The sequence below is a fragment of the Pelophylax lessonae genome (assembly GCF_965119305.1).
Source record: "Pelophylax lessonae genome assembly, chromosome: 1".
NCBI classification, from domain to species: Eukaryota; Metazoa; Chordata; class Amphibia; order Anura; family Ranidae; genus Pelophylax; species Pelophylax lessonae.
Window position 1 is genome coordinate 1,485,659 of NC_138768.1, and position 10,067 is coordinate 1,495,725.

Consider the following 10,067-nt stretch of genomic DNA (forward strand, 5'->3'; position numbering starts at 1 on the left):
AAGAATTTTATGAAGAGGCGATCTGGCATTTTAAATAAATAACTTGAATGAACTTGGGGTCACTAAAGAGCCCATTGCAGTCCCTTAAAATTGTAAATAAAATTTACTATAGAAGAGATTGTGTGCTGGGATCATACGGAGCCAAATGCTGTCCCTTAAATCTGTAAATTAAGGTTACTATGAAAGTGAGTGTGTGCTGGGGTCAATGCAAAGCACATATCTGTCCCTTAAATCTGGAAATTAAGGTTACTATAGAAGAGATTGTGTTCTGGGGTCACTGCAAACCCCATCACTGTCCCTTAAATCTGGAAATTAAGGTTACTATAGAAGAGATTGTGTTCTGGTGTCACTGCAAACCCCATCACTGTCCCTTAAATATGGAAATGAAGGTTACTATAGAAGAGATTTTGTTCTGGGGTCACTGCAAACCCCATCTCTGCCCCTTAATCTGGAAATTAAGGTTACTATAGAAGAGATTTTGTTCTGGGGTCACTTCAAACCCCATCTCTGTCCCTTAAATCTGGAAATTAAGGTTACTATAGAAGAGATTTTGTTCTGGGGTCACTGCAAACCCCATCTCCGTCCCTTAAATCTGGAAATTAAGGATACTATAGAAGAGATTTTGTTCTGGGGTCACTGCAAACCCCATCACTGTCCCTTAAATATAGATTGGTGTCCTCTCAGCTCCCTCGGTGAGTTACATTGATCAGTGTCCCCCCTATCTTCTGTGTATCACATTGGTCAGTGTCTCCTCAGTCTCCTCTGTATTACACTGATCAGTGTCCCCTCTGTCTCCTGTGCGTCACATTGATTAGTGTCCCCCCTTCACCCATGTCCCACACTGATCAGTATCCCCTCTGTCACCTGTGTGTCACATTGATCAGTGTCCCCCCATCACCTGTGTCTCACATTATTCAGCATCCCCCATCACCTGTGAGTCACATTGATCAGTGTCCCCCCATCACCTGTGTCTCACATTATTCAGCATCCCCCATCACCTGTGAGTCACATTGATCAGTGTCCCCCCATCACCTGTGTGTCACATTGATCATTGTCCCACCTGTCTCCCGTGACACATTGATCAGTGGCCTCCTGTCATCTGTGTCTGACACTAATCAGCATCCCCCCTGGCCCCTGTGTGCCACATTGATCAGTATTCCCTCCATCACCTGTGTGTCACATTGTGAATAACAAATTTAAACCCGCACTAAAAATTGTGACTAAATAATTATTGTGTATAAAAAGGATTGAAATTATATGTAAAGGTGCGTGCAGCTGCTGCAGACACTAAGTAAATCTTAGGAAAATATTACAAAACAAATTTATGCAGCGCTAGCATCAGTGTTGTTGTTTAGGTGAAAATATATAACATTCAATTATTCACACTCAAATTTTATACTCTAAAAGTGCTCAAGTGCTGTGAATTATGAAAATAAGTCCAAATAAACAATAAATGCCAAGTGCATATAAAAGTCCTTAGTTGTGATCCAAAATAAGGTGCTGGTGTGCCAAAATAAATATAAGGTGCTTCAAAGTGATAAGGTGCCCCTCTCGGTTCCCCACTCACCAAATTGCCAATATATAAAGACCTTGTATGATATTGCACAGTAGCCCAGGATCTTTAGGGAACTTTCTCCAATATGACCTCCGATATGTATGTATGTATGTATATGTGGAAGCGGAAGCGGACCCATATACATATCGGAGGTCATATTGGAGAAAGTTCCCTAAAGATCCTGGGCTACTGTGCAATATCATACAAGGTCTTTATATATTGGCAATTTGGTGAGTGGGGAACCGAGAGGGGCACCTTATCACTTTGAAGCACCTTATATTTATTTTGGCACACCAGCACCTTATTTTGGATCACAACTAAGGACTTTTATATGCACTTGGCATTTATTGTTTATTTGGACTTATTTTGATAATTCACAGCACTTGAGCACTTTATTTTTAGAGTATAAAATTTGAGTGTGAATAATTGAATGTTATATATTTTCCCCTAAACAACAACACTGATGCTAGCGCTGCATAAATTTGTTTTGTAATGTGTGTCACATTGATCATTGTCCCACCTGTCTCCTGTGTGTCACATTAATCAGTGTCCCCCAATCACCTGTGTGTCACATTGATAAGCATCCCCCCATCACCTGTGTTTCACAATAATCAGTGTCCCCCAAGCCCCCATCACCTGTGTGTCACATTGATAAGCATCCCCCCATCACCTGTGTGTCCCATTGATCATTGTCCCACCTGTCTCCTGTGTCACATTAATCAGTGTCCCCCAATCACCTGTGTATCACATTGATCGGTGCCCTCCTGTCATCTGTGTCTGACACTGATGAGTATCCCTCCTGGCCCCTGTGTGTCACATTGATCAGTGTCCCCCCATCACCTGTGTGTCACATTGATCAGTGTCCCCCCATCACCTGTGTCACATTAATCAGTGTCCCCCAATCACCTGTGTGTCACATCGATCACTGTCCCCCCATCACCTGTGTGTCACATTAATCAGTGTCCCCCAATCACCTGTGTATCACATTGATAAGCATCCCCCATCACCTGTGTGTCACATTGATCAGTGCCCCCCCTTCACCTGTGTGTCACATTGATCAGTGCCCCCCATCACCTGTGTGTCACATTGATCAGTGTCCCCCCATCACCTGTGTGCCACATTGATCATTGTCCCCCCATCACCTGTGTGCCACATTGATCAGTGTCCCCCCCATCACCTGTGTGTCACGTTGATCAGTGTCCCTCCATCACCTGTGTGTCACATTGATCATTGTCCCCCCATCACCTGTGTGCCACATTGATCAGTGTCCCCCCCATCACCTGTGTGCCACATTGATCAGTGTCCCCCCCATCACCTGTGTGCCACATTGATCAGTGTCCCCCCATCACCTGTGTGTCACATTGATCAGTGTCCCCCCATCACCTGTGTGTCACATTGATTGATGCCACTCCAGGCAACTTCATGGCAGCCTTGGCCACTTACCTTCTGAGATCCACCACAGGACAGGTAAGATATCAACCATTCCTCACCCGGCCGATTCACTTACATGACCTGGAATCCCCAGCAGATGGGGGAGGGGGAGAACATCATTGCCTAAATATGGCCATTGTTGGGCAATACCATGGCCATGGGCATATTTGGGCAATGATGTCATCACTTTTCCCGCCCCTTCCCTTATATAACCAATGACAGCTTGGGGAGCTGCTAGTTGTAGCGTTGGGATTGGCCGCGTGTGCCGAGTCATTGGATCTTCTGTTTGCAGAACGTCTGATTTACAACGGGGGAATTTTCTGGGGGATTCTCCTGTTTTATAAAGGATTTGTCCCAGGTTTGGGGGTCGTTATTTCTAGGTGGTCTTTATTTTTTTCTGAGTAAGGATAATTTGTAACCAATACCTATTCACATGGGGGGGCAGTATCTAGAGGCCCCCCTAATACTAAAGGGGTGTTCTAGATTCTGATACACCCCCCCCTGCAGACCCCCTCAACCACTGGCCAGGGTTGTAGGGAAGAGGCCCTTGTGCTTCTCTACTTCCGGACAAGCTGCTTTGCAAGGGGGATCCCCCCTCCCCAGACAGGGTACGCCTCCAGGGCATGTGACCCAGTATAGTTTGGGGGAACACATGCTTGTCCCCCCTTTTCTGGCCAGCCAGCCTGCATGCTCAGATTAAGGGTCTGGTATGGATTTTTAGGGGGACCTCACCAGACTCAAATAGTCAGCTATAAATTTGGAGGAGGGGGGAGGGGGGCTATTTGATTTTTTTTTTCATTCTTGCTGAAGAATGAACAACAGAAAAAGTAACAGAGAAAACAAATGACACAAATCCCCAACAAATGATACAAATCCCCAACAAATGACACAAATCCCCAACAAATGATACAAATCCCCAACAAATGATACAAATCCCCAACAAATGACACAAATCCCCAACAAATGATACAAATCCCCAACAAATGATACAAATCCCCAACTAATGATACAAATCCCCAACTAATGATACAAATCCCCAACAAATGATACAAATCCCCAACAAATGATACAAATCCCCAACAAATGATACAAATCGCCCACAAATGATACAAATCCCAAACTAATGATACAAATCGCCAACAAATGATTCAAATCCTTAACAAATGATACAAATCCCCAACAAATGATACAAATCCCCAACAAATTATACAAATCGCAACAAATGATACAAATCCCCAACAAATGATACAAATCCCCAACAAATGATACAAATCCCCAACAAATGACACAAATCGCAACAAATGATACAAATCGCCAACAAATGATACAAATCCCCAACAAATGATACAAATCCCCAACAAATGATACAAATCCCCAACAAATTATACAAATCCCCAACAAATGATACAAATCCCCAACAAATGATACAAATCCTCAACAAATGATACAAATCCCCAACAAATGATACAAATCCCCAACAAATGATACAAATCGCAACAAATGATACAAATCCCCAACAAATGATACAAATCCCCAACAAATGATACAAATCCCCAACAAATAATACAAATCCCCAACAAATGATACAAATCACCAACAAATGATACAAATCCTCAACAAATGATACAAATCCCCAACAAATGATACAAATCGCAACAAATGATACAAATCCCCAACAAATGATACAAATCCCCAACAAATGATACAAATCCCCAACAAATGATACAAATCCCCAACAAATGATACAAATCGCAACAAATGATACAAATCCCCAACAAATGATACAAATCCCCAACAAATGATACAAATCGCCAACAAATGATATAAATCACCAACCAATGATACAAATCGCCCACAAATGATACAAATCGCCAACAAATGACATTTTATTGCCGGAGAGAAGGTGGGAGGGAAATGATATTTGCTGGCAATGTAAAGCATTTTCCCCAGGCAGTATCCCCCCTCCCATTTTCCCCAGGCAGTATCCCCCCCATTTTCCATAGCGCAGTATCCCCCCCCCCCATTTTCTACAGGGCAGTATCCCCCCCCCATTTTCCCCAGGGCAGTATCCCCCCATTTCCCCCAGGGCAGTATCCCCCCATTTTCCCCAGGGCAGTATCCCCCCCATTTTCCCCGGGGCAGTACCCCCCCCCCATTTTCCCCGGGGCAGTACCCCCCTTTTCCCCAGGGCAGGCTTCTTTAAAAAAAGGAGAAGAAGGTGGGAGGAAAATTTTATTTGCTGCCAATGTAAAGCATTTCCCCCCGGGAAGTATCCCGCCCCCCCCATTTTCCCCAGGGCAGCATCCCCCCCCATTTTCTCCGGGGCAGTATCCCCCCCCATTTTCCCAGGCAGTATCCCCCTCCCATTTTCCCCAGCCAGTATCCCCCTCCCAGTTTCCCCATAGCTCCATCCATCCATCCTTCTATCCATCCATCCATCCATCCCTCCATCAATCCCTCCATCCATCCGTCCATCCATCCATCCCTTCATCCATCCTTCCTTTTATCCATCCTTCCATCTCTCCATCTATCCATCCATCCTTCCTTCTATCCATCAATCCATCCCTCCATCCATCCTTTCTTCTATCCATCCATCCTTCTATTCATCCATCCATCAATCCTTCTATCCATCCCCCCATCCATCCATCCATCCCTCCATCCCTCCATCCATCCATCCTTCCCTCCATCCATCCATCCATCCTTCCATCCATCCATCCATCCATCCATCCATCTTTCTATCCATCCATCCTTCCTTCCATCCCTCCATCCAACCTTCCTTCTATCCATCCTTCCATCCCTCCATCTATCCCTCCATCCATCCTTCTATCCATCCTTCCATCTCTCAATCCATCCATCCTTCTATCCATCCATTCTTCCTTCTATCCATCCCTCCATCCATCCATCCTTTCTTCTATCCATCCATCCATCCTTCTATCCATCCTTCTATCCATCCCTCCATCCATCAATCTATCCATCCCTCCATCCATGCATCATTCTATCCATCCATCCATCCATCCATCCATACTTCCATCCATCCATGCATCCTTCTATCCATCCCTCCATCCATCAATCTATCCATCCCTCCATCCATGCATCCTTCTATCCATCCATCCATACTTCCATCCATCCATCCTTCCTTCCATCCCTCCATCCATCCATCCTTCCTTCTATCCATCCTTCCATCCCTCCATCCATCCTTCCATCCCTCCATCCATCCATTCTTCCTTCTATCCATTCATCCATCCATCCCTCCATCCTTCCCTACCTCAGTCCACACTCATCCTTCCATACTTCCATCCTCCCTCCATCCCTACATCCATCCATCCCTACATCCATTAGTGATGAGCCGAACATTTTCCGTTTCGGTTCGCACAGAACACCGCGAACATCGGAAATGTTCACCGAACTCCAACTTTCAAACTCCATTGAAGTCTATGGGAATTCGAACTTCTAAAATCAAAAGAATTAATTTTACACCATTAAATGTAAGTTTTTCCCCCAAAAAAAGGGTGTGAGGAGCTGAGTAACGCCCCAAAGAACAAATATCAATGGGAAAAAAAAAACATTTCTAAAGGAGCAGCAATTTTAATGATATTTAAAGTGAAACAATAAAAATGAAAAATTATTTAAAATATTGTGCCTGGGGCTTCCTCGCAATCTGACTGAAAAGTTTTGGATCTGTAGCATGGATAGATCTTTCTACAGCAAAAAATACATTTCTAAGGGAAAAAAATGGAATTTAAACAAACCCTAACCCTAACTCTAACTCTAACCCTAACCCTAACCCTAACTCTAACACTAACCCTAACTCTAACCTTAACTCTAACCCTAACTCTAACCCTAACCCTAACTCTAACCTTAACTCTAACCCTAACCCTAACCCTAACTCTAACCCGAACCCTAACCCTAACCCTAACTCTAACCCTAACTCAAACCCTTATTCTAACCCTAACCCTAACACTAACTCTAACCTTAACTCTAACCCTAACTCTAACCCTAATTCTAACCCTAACTCTAACACTAACCCTAACTCTAACCTTAACTCTAACTGTAACCCTAACCCTAACTCTAACCTTAACCCTAACTCTAACCCTAAGTCTAACCATACCTCGAACCCTAAGCTTAACCCTAACTCTAACCCTAACCCGAACCCTAACTCTAACCCTAACTCTAACCCTAACTCTAACCTTAACCCTAACTCTAACCCTAAGTCTAACCATACCTCGAACCCTAACCCTAAGCTTAACCCCAACTCTAACCCTAACCTGAACCCTAACTCTAACCTTAACCCTAACTCTAACTCTAACCCGAACCCTAACCCTGACTCTAACCTTAACCCTAACTCTAATCCTAACCCTAACTCTAACGCTAACCCTAACTCTAACTTTAACTCTAACCCTAACTCTAACTCTAACCCTAACCCTAACTCTAACACTAACCCTAACCCTAACCCTAACTCTAACCCTAACTCTAACCCTAACTCTAATCCTAACCCTAACTCTAACCCTAACTCTAACCCTAACTAACTCTAACCCAACTCTAACCCTAACCCGAACCCTAACTCTAACCCGAACCCTAACTCTAACGCTAACTAACTCTAACCCTAACCCAAACTCTAACCCTAATTCTAACTCTAACCCGAACCCTGACTCTAACCTTAACCCTAACGCTAACCCTAACTCCAACTCTAACTCTAACCCTAACCCTAACTCTAACCCTAACTCTAACTCTAACCCTAACCCTAACTCTAACCCTAACCCTAACTCTAACCCTAACCCTAACCCTAAAACTAACCCTAACCCTAACCCTAACACTAACCCTAACCCTAACCCTAACTCTAACTCTAACCCTAACTCTAACCCTAACCCTAACCCTAACTCTAACCCTAACCCTAACTCTAACCCTAATTCCAACCATAACTCTAACCCTAACTAACCCTAACCCGAACCCTAACCCGAAGTTATAGCTGTGTGTGGAATGGAAAGTCCTAATAATAGAGCAGCGAGAAGAGTGAGACCTCCTGTCAGCAGAGATCATACTGGGGAGATACAGTAATAGAGGAGGGGGAGGGGGGACCCCCCCCATTATGGAGTCTCCTCTCCCAGACAGGCGGCTCCGCTCAAACCTCACTAATTCCATTAGAAGATTAACCCCTTCCTGGAGAGATGCCAGATGTGACCGCACTCCCCGTCCCAGTACTACCCCCACCTGCTGATATCCATCCATCCATCCACCCACCCATCTATCCTTCTATCCATCCATCCATCCCTCCTTCTATCCATCCTTCTATCCATCCATCCATCCCTCCATCCATCCTTCCATCCATCTATCCATCCTTCCATCCCTCCATCCACCATCTATCCTTCTATCCATCCATCCATCCCTCCATCCATCCTTCCCTCCATCCATCCTTCTATCCATCCATCCCTCCATCCATCCCTCCCTCCATCCATCCATCCATCCTTCCATCCGTCCATCCATCCTTCTATCCATCCATCCATCCCTCCATCTATCTCTCCATCCATCCATCCTTCCATCCCTCCATCCTTCCATCCCTCCATCCATCCCTCCATCCGTCCATCCTTCTATCCATCCCTCCATCCGTCCATCCCTCCATCCCTCCATCCACCCATCCTTCCATTCCTCCATCCTTCTATCCATCCATTCTTCCATCCATCCCTCCATCCACCCATCCATTCATCCATCCCTCCATCCATCCCTCCATCCATCCCTCCATCCATCCATCCTTCTATCCATCCCTCCATCCATCCATTCATCCATCCCTCCATCCATCCATACCTCCAGCCATCCATCCTTCCATCCCTCAATCCATCCTTCTATCCATCCATCCCTCCATCCATCCATCCATCCATTCATCCTTCCATCCCTCAATCCATCCTTCCATCCACCCATCCTTCTATCCAACCATCCATCCTTCCTTCTATCCATCCATCCATCCTTCTATCCATCCATCCCTCCATCCACCCATCCATTCATCCATCCATCCCTCCATCCATTCTTCTATCCATCCCTCCATCCATCCATTCATCCATCCCTCCATCCATCCATACCTCCATTCATTCATCCATCCTTCCATCCCTCAATCCATCCTTCTATCCATCCATCCCTCCATCCATCCATCCATCCATCCATCCCTTCATCCATTCATCCTTCCATCCCTCAATCCATCCTTACATCCACCCATCCTTCTATCCAACCATCCATCCTTCCTTCTATCCATCCATCCATCCTTCTATCCATCCATCCCTCCATCCATCCATCCATCCTTCTATCCATCCATCCCTCCATCCCTCCATCCATCCATCCTTCCTTCTATCCATCCATCCCTCCATCCAGCCATCCATCCATCCTTCTATCCATCCATCCCTCCATCCGTCCATCCTTCTATCCATCCCTCCATCCTTCCATCCCTCCATTCCCCATCCTTCCATTCCTCCATCCTTCTATCCATCCATTCTTCCATCCATCCATCCCTCCATCCACCCATCCATTCATCCATCCCTCCATCCATCCATCCACCCATCCATCCATCCATCCATCCATCCATCCATCCTTCTATCCATCCCTCCATCCATCCATTCATCCATCCCTCCATCCATCCATACCTCCATCCATCCATCCTTCCATCCCTCAATCCATCCTTCTATCCATCCATCCCTCCATCCATCCATCAATCCATCCTTCCATCCCTCAATCCATCCTTCCATCCACCCATCCTTCTATCCAACCATCCATCTTTCCTTCTATCCATCCATCCATCCTTCTATCCATCCATCCCTCCATCCACCCATCCATTCATCCATCCCTCCATCCATCCCTCCATCCATCCATCCTTCTATCCATCCCTCCATCCATCCATCCCTCCATCCATCCATACCTCCATCCATCCATCCTTCCATCCCACAATCCATCCTTCTATCCATCCCTCCATCTATCCATCCATCCCTCCATCCATTCATCCTTCCATCCCTCAATCCATCCTTCCATCCACCCATTCTTCTATTCAACCATCCATCCTTCTATCCATCCATCCCTCCATCCATCCATCCATCCATCCTTC